Consider the following 13,844-nt stretch of genomic DNA (forward strand, 5'->3'; position numbering starts at 1 on the left):
TAATGATGGAGTTATCAGCCTTTCTCTGGTCTCTAAGCCCAGGAAGCTTTACATAACACTGGTTCATGATAGTGGGGAAGGTGTGTAGGGGAAAAAGGGGAGTTAGAGGGGAAATACGGTTATATAGGAATTCACTGTACTTTCTGCTCAACTTTGCTAAACCTAAAACTTCTCTAAAAATATAAAGTCTATTTAAAAGGAAAAAATGATTACATTTGTGGATATTAGAATACTTATTGCATTTTTCATGATAGTACAGAATTACTGTTAATTATTTTACATTTGGTAATGCTGTTTGCAGTTGCTTTTAAAACCTAATAATAAGTCTTTAATTGAGAAATGTAATATTTCTCTGGCTCTTAGTTGCACTGTAAAGTGCTCTGAAATATTTCCTTTCATATCCTATCTATATGAATGTAATTTACTTGTTTAGTTCCAATAGCATATTTATGCATGAGTATATAAGGACATATATATGTCAGTATTTGATTGAGGTACATGCTTCATTCATATTTTAATAAGATGAAAAAGGTACTGCTCATACTATGTGACACAAACAAGGTGATGAAAATGGTGGAAATATGAATATAAATAGCACACTTTTATCATTTAATAATTGTCTTCAGTTGTTTGTAAATATGTGTTACTTTTCTGAAGATTCTCTTTATACTTCACAGGTTTCAGGTATCACCATTTTTATGGAAGATAAATACTTGTTTTATTTCAGTTCTCTGCTGAAATGGGCATTGAAACAGTGTATGTTCATCCTTTGGAGAATATATATCCATATTCTAGGAAGAATGAGTTAAGCTGTTTCTATTTCTTCCTTAAGTATCTAAAAATTGTGATACCTAACTATGAAGTGTCATACACTTTCAAATATAATTGCTCTTAAGAATTCAAATGTATTAAGAAATCTCTTTTGTGTTTGGAGGAGTTTTTTGTCTCATCTCTGGCTGTGAGGGACACCATACCAAATCCTAGAATGTCCTCCTGGCAGATGCCATTGTTAGTGTCTGCTTCAGTTAATGTCCAGCCCAAAACAATAACTCACTGTCTGAATTCTTGCTTATTTTTTTTCATATCTGAAAGTAAGATGCTTTTTTGTTTTGTTCTTTTTTAATGTTTATTGAAAAACCCTGGTCAGGATGGGGCTTTGCAATTTATTGCAGCTGTCATTTGCTGCTATAATCACACAACATGTAAATCCCCTGGCTGATGTTTAGCTGTGACAATACCTTGTTTTGAAAAATAAGGACACTGGGCTCTAACTTTTAACCAGGCTTCAGTGTCACGGCCCTAATACACTTGTAATAAGAAAACCTCTTTTATCATGTTAAGGCTCCCTAACCTCAATCAGTAGGTGAGAGAAAACCAAAGCCCAATATTTGTGTCAATCCATGCCTTTGTTCATGTAATATCTAGACAGTGTGAGGAACTGAAATATTAGTAAATCCAAACTAAAATGTTACAATTATGTCTGAGTTCTTTTCTCCCAATTCAATAATTTGAATGTCTAGTTTGTAATCCTATATAATAAAACCCTAATACGCAAATCGACTGAACAGTGGGATGACAGGTGAAATGACAGATCGTTATGATGTGCACTGACCACCAGGGGGCAGATGATCAACACAGGAGCTGCCTCCAGCCCACAGGGGCAGCAGCGGGAGGGCGGGGCTGGCAAGCAGGCGGTGCCAGGACAGCCAAGGAAGGTGCCAGCAGAGCCCCCTCCCCCCTCCCGCCCCGATCGCCCCACAGATCGACCCTGATCACCAGCCAGGCCTAGGGACCTTACCCGTGCATGAATTTTGTGCACTGGGCCTCTGGTTAAGATAAAAACCTTCAACAACCTGGCAGGATATAAAAAGGAAGCATCCCACAAGGGTAGCCAAGGATGTGGAGATAAGGGAACCCGCCTGCCCTGTTGGTGGTAATGCAGATTGGTGCAGCCACTATGGAAAACAGTATGGAGGGTCTTCAACAAATTAAAACTGAAACTGCCTTATGACCTAGTGATGCACTTCTGTGTATATATCTGAAGAAACCCAAAACACTAATTCAAAAGAATATATGCATCCCTATGTTCACTGCAGCATTATTTACAATAACAAAAATAATAATATAGTAATAACTATGTTATGGTGCCAGTAGAACACTAAAAATATCAGGGGGAACTTTGTAAAGAATACGATTGTCTAACCACTAGGCTGTAGACCTGAAACTAATACAAAATAAGAGTAAGTATAAACTGTAATGGAAAAAAAAATAAGAAATGTAAAATTAATTTAAAAAAAATAAAATAAAGCCCTAGACAGCTTGGCTCAGTGGATAGAGCATCAGCCTGCAGACTGAAGGGTCCCAGATTCAATTCCAGCCAAGGGCACATGCCGGAGTTGCGGGCTCGATCCCCAGTAGGGGGCATGCAGGAGGCAGCCAATCAATGATTCTCTCTCATCATTGATGTTTCTATCTCTCTATCCTTCTCCCTTCCTCTCTGAAATCAATAAATATATTAAAATATAATAATAAAATAAAATGGAGCATCCATTTGAAAGTTAGGGAACTTTCTCCATTCAGTGGACATAAAATTGTGTTGTTGAAACTGCAAAGAAGGAAATGTAATTTGAGCAAATGACTAGACTCTATTGCAAATGTTACTTCTATACTTAAATTCACATAAATAATATTCGTTGGTTTTCTAATATTTTAAAAAATGTCTGACCTTTTGGTCAGAATATTTTGACCCTTGCTCCTGCTCACCACTCATCATTGCACCTAAATCTCAAGTCTATCATTTTACTCGAGGCGATTTAAAATTATTTGTCCTTGAGGTTCTCTGCCTGAAGGGCACTCCCCCCAGATTACTACATCAGGCTCCTTCGCATCATTCATATTGCAGCCTAACTATCACCTTTCAAAAGCGTATCATTCCATCTAAAGCAGTTCTCATCCACCACCACAGTTATTCTCTTTTTAGTACTATTTTATTTATTTAAAAGCACTGATAATTTTCACATATGATTTCATCTATTTATTACATATGCACTTTATGTCTATCAACACAAAATGTGAATTTCAGTAGAGCAAGGGCCCAGTCAATTTGGTGCACCTCTCCTAAACCAGAACTCCTCCCTCTGACAGGCAAATAATAAAATGAAAGGTAACTATTTGTTAAATACATAAAATAACGTATAAACACAGTACAGAAGACTTAATGAAGGTCACATAACAGAATGTAAGATTTTTAACTTTGCCAAGGAAAAATTAAAGTTACAGCTAATGGCTCTTGGAAAGTGGGAATTAGTGAGAATGAGGAAACTGTAGGGTGAATAACATCGTCTTTTAAAAGAGGGCATCAAGGAGGCGGGACTTCTGGAATGACGGTATGAAGAGCCCAGCAAATCCTCTCCTCAAAAAGCAATGCTACAATGGGGAAAATTTACCAAGACAACCAGTTCAGTACTCTAGAGATTAACAAGAAGCATATTATAAAAATGGAGAAGAGTGGATCCCAGAAAAACTACCAAACCTGAGGCAAGGACAGCGGGAGTTTATGGAGTTTTAGCTTGGAGGCCTCTTTCATTGGCCCCACTCCTTACCCCAGCAGCTTGCTAAGTGGAACCAGCTGTTTCCCTGCTAGAGGGCACTGACTTCATTAAGATCAGAGTGTAGAGAAATCCCAAACTCCTGGACACTGTCCAAAAGGGTAGCAATCCTGATGGCAAGCAAATAGGGAGACTAAAATCACAGACAGCATGAGGTTGCAGTTCTGGTTGAGAGGCAGTAGTCTACCAGATTAGCCAAAAATTTAACAAGGATCTTGGAATGAGACAATATTAGATGTCCCTGATAAGCTCCCGCATATCTCTAGCCACCTGGAAGCCATGGGCAAAACTGTACAGACACTCGGGATAGACTAGATAGGTCCGACCTATCCAAATATCACTACTGTATTTGGATCATGAGAGCTTATGTAATCCTGGGGAAATTACAAAGGGACCAGCAGGAAGTAAAATGCCAGGGTTGACTTATGAAGTGACAAAACTCTGGCTGTGTTCATACAACCAACCCATAAAATATGTAAACAACTGAGTGTGTCTGGGTTCCAATCAAGTTTTGACAGAAACTGGTGGTTGGTTGAGCCAGATTTGGCCCACAGGCCTTTGTTTGCTGATTGTTGCTTTAAAAAAATGTAAGCTAAACACTGTGGCATAAAATAGATCACTGGTGCCCTGGCCGGGTTTCTCAGTGGTTAGAGTGTTGGCCTGCAAACTGAAGAGTCGATGGTTCTATTCCAGTCAAGGGCATGAAATTCATTTGCAGGCTCAATCCCCACCACCAGTTAGGGAGGCAACCAATCAATGTCTCTCTCTCGCATCGATGTTTCTCTCTCTGTCTCTCCCCTTCTCTTCCACTCTCTCTAGAAATCAATGGAAAAAAATATCCTTGGTTGAGGATTAACAACAACAAAAGTATCAGACCATTGGTCATAGTAATGAGGGGGGATTATAAAAGAGCATGAAGAAACATTTGCAGGTGACAGAAATAGTAATTACAATTATTGTGTTGACTATTTCACAGATGCAAACATGTATTAAAATCTAATAAATTGTGATTTTTAAATATGTAGTTAATTATATATCAATTATGCAGTTATTAAAAAATCAATTAATAGCATATTCCACATTAACAGAATAAATTAGAACTATCTTACCTAATAATAGACAAACATGTAAAATGACCGTACCTCCCCTAAGCCCACAGCCAATCAGAGTGAGTATGCAAATTAGAAGGCCAAAGATGGCAGCTGCCCAGCTGCTCCAGGCCGGGAGTGGCCAGGCAGGGCAGGATGCCTGCTATGAGAGGGAGGAAGACAGGGGAAAGCTGTAAGACATCAACCGAAGGACTTGTACGCATGCATATAAGCATAACCAATGGATATAAGCATAACCAATGGATAAATTTAGTATTTTTAAATCTACACAGACTGTAGCATGCTATGTCCAGTAGATCCATCAATAGTTAGTAACAATGAGTTCCTTGCATTATGAAACTATTTTTATGTCAATTTTTAACCATACCCTAAAGTAGAAAGGATAATGAATCATCATGTATTCAGAACAGCTTCCACAGTAATCAATCATTTTTGTCATTCTTTATCATCTATCCTCCCTTTTTATGGCTGGCGTATGTCAAAACAAATTCTAGACATCATGGAATTTTACCTGTAAATACTTAAATATGTCTGAGATGGATTTTTTTAATTAAATACTTTTAAATGTAAGAATCCTGTATTAATTTGTTAGAGCAGCCATAACAAATTACTATAGACTGGGTGACTTAAGCAACAGAAATTTTCTCACAATTTCTGGAAACTGTGCCCAAGTTCAAAATGTTGGCAGGGTTGATTTCCTCTGAGGCCCATCTGCTTGGCCATCTTGAGTGCCATCTTCCCCGTGTTTTTACTGGTCTTCCCTCTATCTGTGTCTGTGTCCTAATTTCCTCTTTTCATAAGGACATGAGTCATATTGGAATTAGATTCACCCTTATGACCTCATTTTACTTTAATTACTTCTTTAGAGGCCCTATTTCCAAATACTGTCACATTCTAAGGTGCTAGGGGGTTAGAACTTCAACATATGAATTTTGGGAGTACACAATTCAGCACATCACAGACCTGCACAATGAGAGAGAATTGTGATGACCGTGGAAATACATAGCTCCCGTCTCCCTTTCCAAATCTCCTACAATGAACTACACCATTTGATGGCAGTCTCCAGCTGCTGCACTTTGAGCTGTGTCGCAGTGGTTACAACAAGCCACACTCTCTGCATTGCTACCAACCAATGACTAGGCACAGTGAGGAAACTAGAGCCTGCCAACTTTGCCCGAGGAGCTTCTACAATGGGCAATAATTGCTCTGGATCTCTTCAATGTCCTGGTCGAGACCTTCTCAGAGATGTACTACAGTGTGAGACCCCTCCTACACTTTCCTTCCTCCCTTCCTCCATTCCTTCCTTCCTTCTTCTCTCCTTCCCTCCCTCCCTTTCTTCTCACAAGGGTAAGATCTTCACCATGACCTCAAACCTCTCCCTACCTACTGCTGCTCTCTCTCTCCTTTTTACTGTCTAGGTCAGGGGTGGGGAACCTTTTTTCTGCCAAGGCCCATTTGGATATTTATAACATCACTAACGGGCCATATAAAATTATCAACTTAAAAATTAGCCTGATATATTTGGTCAAACATTTAATTAACTCACCACCAATGCCTTGGCAGGGCCAGACCAAATGATTTAGCCTTTTACAGCGAGGGCCAAACGTTCCCCACACCAGGTCTGAGTATTTCCCCCAATAAATCTTATACATGTCTAATTCTATTTTTTAAAAAAATATGTTTCTATTGATTTTAGAGAGAGAGTAAGCAAGAAGGAGAAAGAAAGAAAAATATTGATCGGTTGCCTCCCATACACACCCCAACCGAGAACAGAACCCGAAATCGGGATATGTCCCCTGGCAAGAAATTGAACTGGTGACCTTTTGGTGCATGGGGCACTGCTCAACTAACTGAGCCTCACCAGCCAGGACTCTAATTCTATCATGATGTCTTCTTCTTGGACACAATAAGCATACTGAGAGTAAATGTTGAAATCTGTAAGAAATCAGTTTAAGTAAATGATTGGCAATGTTGGGAATCAGGTTTTTCACTGTTGGAATGGGATATTTAAGATAAGCAAGAATAGGAGATGGTCCATGTGTTAATCTATATATAGAAAAGCCTAAGCGACCATCACAACCGAAACAACTGAACGGACGACTGAACAGGCTGTGTGGGGCAACCAGGCCAGCAGAGGGGTAGTGAGGGACGACCAAATGACTGAGCAGCAGGCTGAGTGGGGTGAGGCGGCAGGGGGGTTAGTGAGGGACGAGCAAACAACTGAGCAGCAGGCTGCAGGGGGTGACCAGGCTGGTGGAGGGCAGGGGGCAGTAAGGGGTGACCAGGCCAGCAAGGGGGGAAATTAGAGGTGACCAGATCATCGGGGAGGCAGTTAGGGGTGATCAGGCAGGCAGGCAGGTGAGCAGTTAGGAGCCAGTGGTCCCGGATTGTGAGAGGGATGCAGGCTGGGCTGAGGGGACCTCCCCACCATGCATGAATTTCATGCATCGGGCCTCTAGTAGATTATAGCTAGAGATACCAATATGAACTCGTTTATCTTAATGTACATACAGATTGTTACACATAAAATATTTATAAATATGTATATATACATGGGTTAATATACATATATATTTCCTTGTTTTGTCAGCTGAGAAGGCCCAGACAAATGACCCTTCAGTAGCAATAAGCACACCTATCACTCAGACCTTCGTTTCTAACACCATTCTTCAATAAAAGGAGCCAGGGTTCCTTAAAGAAATGGTTGATCCTAGCACTGGGGCAGGATATCTACAAGATTAGACTGGAGCATCTTGTAGTGTTAGAAAGAAGGTAGTACTAAACAAATAAAAAAAAAAAATACACACACACACACACACAATGATGAAGGTATATCAAAGGGACATAGAAGCTGACATGAGAGCCAACATAAGTGGCTCCCAGTGACCAAAGCTAGAATAATTTGAGCAAAAAAAAAAAATTCTATTGGATTATAATACAAAGTAAAAGATAAAACTGACAACCACAACTTCAGCCAGATGATCAAGGTGAGCATTAAGAGTAATAAGTCATCTTGATGTGCTATGATAAAAGTAACACTTTATCTCTGTGCTCTCAGAAACTCATAATCCTAGTCTAATCGTAAGAAAAACACCAGGCCAACCCCAATGAGAGGCATTCTACAAAACACCAGACCAATACTCCTCAAAATTGTCAAGGTCATCAAAGGAAAATCTAAGTAACTGTCATAGCCAGGAGGATACTAAGGAAACATAAGAACTAAATGTAAAGTGGTATTCTGGATGGTACCATGGTACAGAAAAAGAACACTGGTAAAGACTAAGGAAATCAAAATAAAATATGAACCTTAAATAATGTATCAATATTAGTTTATAATTAATATTGGCCCATACCATTTTATGTGGAAACTTCAAACTATTTCATAAGTTTTTGGTAAATCTAAAATTGTTCTAAAATAAAAGTTAAAATAAAAAAAATCTATAAGACAAAATGCCAAGTGGATTATGATTGCAATAACTAATATTTACTTAGCACTTTCCAGGCTACAAAGTATTCTCTACTGCACTAACTCGTTGAATGACAAATCCATTACCTTCCAGGATTTTATGATGAGATCATGTTATGAAGCCTGTCTAAAAAGCACATGAATAAAACATGTAACTGTCATTATTTCAATAAAATCATGCTCTGCTCAGAGAAAAAAGATGAATCATAAAGGACCTGAAGTTACCAGCACAGCTTTTAATTTCTGGCAAATTTCACATCTTTGCTCAGTATGTCAAACCTGTTCTGGGCATATTGGGCTTCTAGTTTGCAGATCTCCAGTGATTTCTAACAGCAGTGAATGTGAATACTTAATGAAATTCATCATGCATTTGCAACAAACTGCTCACCTTTCCCAACCCCAGAGAGAAATGTGAAAGTAGAAGAAAAGAAGCTAGTGATGAATTGTATCCCTCTTCGCCAGAGCAGGAGGGAATAATTGACAGGACAGGTGTCTGCCAGGGATCCAGCCGGCAGCACTCCGGAGTTTCAGAGCTGCTGCTCTCAAAATGCATCCTCTTGCTCATCCTCCCACCAATATCACTCTCCCTGTCATGTCACTTCACTCCTTTCCTTTCCTTTGCTCATGTGTCACTTTCCCCTTTCCTCTTCATTGCTTTCAGCCAATCGGGAAATCTCAGGAAAATCTCCGAATCCTACTGATGCATAGGATAGGTGGCTAACTATAAATTAGAGTATTGAAATACACATCTGATCCCACAAATACCCTAAAGCACTTGCCCGCTTTTGCCAAACTTCTCATTTCCTTATTTCATTTTCCTTTGGTCAAATAAGAATCAGGCAGGAACCAAATGCAGGGGTAATACCAAAGTATGGGATGACCTCCCACCCAAAAATGCCATTAAGCATTTTGATGGGTCTGTGTGGTATGTCTCTTGAGTATAACTCATCATAAAACTATAATGTATGAACTGAAAATAAAAATCCTCATATAAAACCTAAATACTCTTGATCATTAGACAACAGGATTTAAAATGAAAAGACTGAGTGACAGCTCTGACACACGCAAACCATGTGACCTGAGGCTCTGACAGGCTCGGTCTCCTTATTTGTAAAATGGGGACGTTAAGAGCAGCATCTCAGGAAACTGTGAAATGTAAAGGCGATAACGTGGTTAGGGTAGATCGTAAGCACTTAATGAATATTAGTGGAGGGAAAAACCTATTTGGAATGAGAGTGGCATATGCTGTACTGACTCTGGCTTCCAGGTCCACATTGTGTAAAATGGCAAAAACTCATCTTGATTTCAGGGTGGGACACGTTAAATTTTCTTTTCGGATATGATTTTGAAATAAATATTAAAAATTAGTTTCAATAAATTATGTAGCTTGGTATTCATAAATATAGTCATAAAGATGTAGCATATCACAAATAATCTAGCCTTGAATAGACACATCTGTTTGGAAAGACAAACACTAATGAGATGTGTGTTTAGAAGTTGAAATTATTAGTGTTCAGCCAATTCTTTGAAAGCAAATAATTTATTTTTTAACCTTTTAAACCAATGACGTAGCAATATTCTCAGCATATATATACTAGTGAGTTTTCTATATATTTTGAATAAATGAATGACAAATATATTAAAAAGTTACATGATATTTAGAGAGAACTGCTAGTATATATACTAATATGTAGTATATAAATGAAATAACATTAACTTTTATGTTTCCAGTATAAAAAAAATTTTAATCTATGCTGCCTATATCAGTTCCTTGGATATCTCTGCTAGCTGTGTTTATGGATCCACCAAGATAAAATTGAACAAGGTGATTGCCATGTCTCAAAGCATTTGATATAGATTCTACTTCAGAGTTCAAATTACTTCAAGTTGTGTGTGCCCATTAAGCAGACACAATTCAGAGTGGGCAAGAACAATAGTTAAAATTGCTGTAGATTGCCCTGGCTGGTGTGGCTCAGTTGGTCATCCAGTGCACCAGAAGGTCACTGGTTCAATTCCTGGTCAGGGCACATACCTGGTTGTGGGACCAGGATTTGATCTCCATTCAGAGTGCATATGAGAGCCAACAGATCAATATTTCTCTTTCACATCAATGTCTCTCTCTCTCTCTCTCTCTCTCTCTCTCTCTCTGTAACTCTCACATTCTCTCTCTCTCTCTCTCTCTCTCTCTCTCTCTCTCTCTCTCACTCACACACACACACACACACACACACACACACACACACTTCCTCCTCTCCAAAAAAAGAAAAATCAGTAAAGATTCTTTGTAAAAAACAAAAATTGCTATAGATTTGGTCTTTTCTCAAGGAATTGTAAACTTTAGAAGAACAAGAATATGAATACCAGGATTAAGTAGGATGTTTACAAAAAAGTAAGAAAGGGGAACATAGAATTTAAAACAATAAGCTAGCTTCCTTTACTCTGTTTGTACACATTAGATATTGATCTAAAAGCTTTTTTGATGCTTAACTTCAGAAAGATAAGGCAAAATTTTCATACTCCTTGGCTTCAGAGTGGCAAGGAAGGAAATGACTATTATATCAGCAACTCCAAAACTCTTTTCCTATATTTAATTGGCATGATTAGAAAATTTAGGCATATATTTCTTTCATTTTTTTGACATTATGGGATAAAAATTCAGATTATAACTTGTCCTTATAATAAGACCATTACCCTCCAAATTTTCTCCAAGTAGTTGTTAAGGGACACTCTGAACATCAGCAAACAAGATGATTCTGACACTGTATCCAACTCCTTAATACAGAAACAATTAATCAGAAAACATTTGTCACCACTCAGGAAGCAATCAAACTTCATAGCATTCACTAAATGACAAGTCACATGAGGCATGATATTTACAACTCATCTCAGGGGCACACCTTCCTAAATATGTGGAACTGAAACTACAAAGAAACCAATTGGTTTACAGAGAAGCCTTCAGCCAGTCAATAAAATGAGAGCTGGAAAAAAGGTCACAATAAAAGTCACTGTAAAGCAGAGTTCCAAATTCCACGGGATGTGGCTTTTTGACCTGCTGCCAACAAAGATTGAAATGTTATTCATTTCCCCCCACATTTTCATGTAAATTTAATTTTTATGAAATTGTTGACTTGCTAACCCTGGAGAATAGATGTCCCTATTAATCCACAGAATGAGTCTTAATGGTGAACTCTTTAAACAATCACTTTCATTCCCTAACCTTTCCTTCCATTCAAAATACTACATATACTGTACCCTTCTTGAAAATATTTGCTGGGTAGAAAATGAAGAGAAATATGAATGTTTTAAACTTGCTCCCTTACCCCCAAAGTAATAAGCATATAATCCTTAAAAACTAAGTAATTGCTCCCTGGGCATGTCATGAAAGCAACAGCAAATCTAAAAGTCTAATTTTTTTCCATAAAATAAAAGCAAAAGATGCAGAGATGGGCAGAAAGCAAAGAATCAAAGGTTACTGAAAGAGTTATAATGTAAGAATGCCTTGAGCTTGGCTTGGTTATTATTCACTTCTAGAAAATTTAATGTTACATTTTTTAAATGTTCCTTGAGTTTTCAAAATGTCATAGAAGAAGGCGGTAACTAATTTTAGTTCTCATTAAAGTTTCTTTAATTCACATATGGATTTATAAAAGAAGCTGATTTCTGCTCTCAGTTATGTTGGACCAACTCTTTCACTGAACACACCTGTAATAACTAGATAAACTTTTAAAATCTGTTTGAAGGCATTAGGAAGCTACCCAATCAGTAAGGACTTGAAGGGTCAAGAACCCTGAGAGAAAAGAAGAGTAGAGAAGTGAACTTGACATTTAAAAACACTTTTACCTGTAAGGCATTTCCTAATTCCCAAGCAGTGGCAGAAAAAAAACTAGAAAAAAGTGGTAGCTACAAATCTTAGTTTGGGTGTTTCCTGAAACAAAGATCTTAGTACAAGTACTTCATTTGGGAGATGCAATGAACATCAAGAAGGATGTGGGAGATGATGTAGTAAGGGGAAGCAACCAATAAGGATGCCTTAGTAGGCCAGACACAGACAGAGGACAGCTGTAACTTAAGCCTGGATTAACTCTGTGAAATGTTGTAAAGCACATACCTCAGATATATCCCATCCAAGGCTTCATGGGGATGGGGGTTTGGTCTACACTTTCTCTTCTGGCATTGGTAAAGGGATATTCCTGAGGGAGTTAATTAATCACAGAGCACTTCTCGCCTTCCATGGATATGGCAGATAGAGTAGTCTTCCAGAATAAGTCATGCAGCATGAAGATGTAGATACTGGCAGCCTTCAATTACCTAGAGCACACAGATATAGTAAGCTTTGGGGTATCTGAGGAGGTACTGACAGTATCTGCTATAGTGCACCCTTTGTAGTACTCAAAATAACCCACACCCAAGACAAAGCTGCTCTATCCTGACACCTACTCTTCAAGATTAAATGTTTTAATATGTTGACATGAACGGGAGTTTTAGTGAAACAAGAGACATGCTTCATTGCAGCTAATCTAAAAGCTGCAACTAGTATTCACTATCTATGTCTTCTACTACTCAATCAAGACTTCTCTTATAATTGGGCAGTGCTTCTGATGATCTGGGATAAACTACATCTTTATGCCTGAGGGCTCTGAGCCCCTGGTTACCATGCTCTTATTAGGTCATGCTTCCTGCTACTATCCATTTCTGGTCAATTATTAGATATGAAAACACAATGAATCTCCCTGCCTTCATTATGTAGCAGCAACTCTATATCCTCATGTTAATAATGATCAATTAACCCTGACAGTGAATAATTTCTCAAATGCATTCTGTGCTCCTCCATGAGAGTCCAGAATGACCAGAGTATCGTTTAGCTTTTGTGGAACTCTTACTGTATAGCCTGGTGGAATCATCTCTCTCCTGAGAACTGCAATACCAATTCCTCAAGGGGATTATTGGGAATATGGAAAGGGAACACTGGTATTCTTGGTTCTTAGACCCTAAGGGTGCGCACTCTGTGGAGTCACCAATGTTTTAATAATAATTTTAAGACGCTATCTGCCTTTATCACTGTGTTGGTAAGTGCACAAGTGTGTTTGTGATTGGTGTTATTGCTTGGTTATATTTATGGTAGTTCCCCATAATTTTCCATAATCTACCTGATATTTTCAAGACCCAGAGTAGTTAATCAAATGGAAATATGATAAGGACCACCAACCCTGCACCTTTAAGTATATAGGGTGACACTAAATCTGTCATTTATCTCAAGATGTTTTATGGTTTCTCATTTAGGCCCTTGACCAGAAAGGAATTGTATGGGTTTCCACTTGTTTTTCCAAAACATTATGGTTCTTTCTCCATAAGTCAGCTAACAAATGTAAGAATTCGGCCAAATTATAAGCATATGTATCCTCATTGTGTAATGAGGAACTGGGAAATTCACAAAAGGACATTGAGGAACCATTAGGTTCACAGTGAAGCAGACTGGGGGGCCAGGGCTCCATGTATCACCTAACCTCCATATTATTCCCACTAGCAGAAGCACCGTAAGGCCCTTTTTTAATATCTTGGGGTTAGGGTAAACTCAGACTCTCAGATGAGGTTTTGAGCACAAGTGGTTTATTTGGATATGAAAGAAACACTGACATGGAGGAAGTGATGCAGGGGATGGAA

This window comes from Eptesicus fuscus, chromosome 21 (genome assembly GCF_027574615.1).
Source record: "Eptesicus fuscus isolate TK198812 chromosome 21, DD_ASM_mEF_20220401, whole genome shotgun sequence".
NCBI classification, from domain to species: Eukaryota; Metazoa; Chordata; class Mammalia; order Chiroptera; family Vespertilionidae; genus Eptesicus; species Eptesicus fuscus.